We start from the raw sequence: 1,176 nt of genomic DNA, 5'->3' as shown, positions 1-1,176 counted from the left end.
ATATATATATATATATATACTGATTGATAAATAGCGGTGCTTGTCGGTGATAGCTTGATGGTGGTCCAGGATGGCCATCACATTGATGACCAGCATGTGGGCGTGTGGTTAAAGTTATGGCTAGGGGTAAAGTTAACGGTAGGGATAGGATTACAGTTTGAATTGTGGACAGGGTTAGAGTTAGGCTTAGTGTTAGCGTTGGAGTTACAATTAGTTTTAGTGTTAGGGCTAGAGCTAGAGAGGACGTTAGACTTGGTGTTAGCGTTTTGGTGACATAGTTGTAGTTTTGCATAAAGCTAGTTGCCATATCTTTAAGCATGCATTTAAGCTCAAACCTAACCACACTACAAGCACATTGATGCCTTCTGGTCCACTGTATAATAGTCCAGCGTGGTCGTGGAGCGACCGTAATTGGAAATTCCGTGCGTCGTCTCGTTTCGTTAATTGACAATACGATTTCATTACGTCGGAGCTGAGACTGCTGGGCTCTTCTACCTAGCAGGTCAACGGAAATGCGGACACTTACATTTATAGTGCGTAGTAGCGGTGGTCGTTATGCGATAGCTAATAGAATGTTAACGTGGAACTCTATGATAGAATATATTCTCTCAACGGTGAATAGAGTCTTTAGAGCGGTGATATGACGCTGAATTGAAGAAAAAGTCTATGTTAAAATCAGCTAGTTTAACGAACGGGTGATGCTCCATTAGGAGCGTTCCCAACTTTAATGTCATTAATGTCGTGATATAAAAGATATATGAAGGGTCGATATAAATTAGATATCAATGGGGGGTTAGATATGGAACACCGCGCGCGGCCTACCAATGCGTCTCATATACACGCTTAATTCTTTTTGCAGAATTTCGACTGAAATTGGACACATCGGTGCTATGATTTACAACTAATACCTGAGCGGACGTAGTTGGCGGGGTCGGCATCGTACGACGACAGATCTATCTGCGGAGCGGAGGGCGTGCTATTGCGTAAGCATGCACTCATGATTGCTGATGGCACCCATCAAAAAACTACATGCTACGTGCCAGCATTCATCGGCGTTGCCATGACAACTAAAATTGTATTAACACGGGTGCAGTGGCTTACTTAAGACTATAAAAATACATACACACACACACACACACACACACACACACACACACACACACAGACACAAACACA

Source organism: Priapulus caudatus, unplaced genomic scaffold, assembly GCF_000485595.1.
Source record: "Priapulus caudatus unplaced genomic scaffold, Priapulus_caudatus-5.0.1 Scaffold102, whole genome shotgun sequence".
Lineage (NCBI taxonomy): Eukaryota > Metazoa > Priapulida > Priapulimorpha > Priapulimorphida > Priapulidae > Priapulus > Priapulus caudatus.
The sequence above is the reverse complement of the archived record's forward strand: the minus strand, read 5'-3'. Positions refer to the sequence as shown.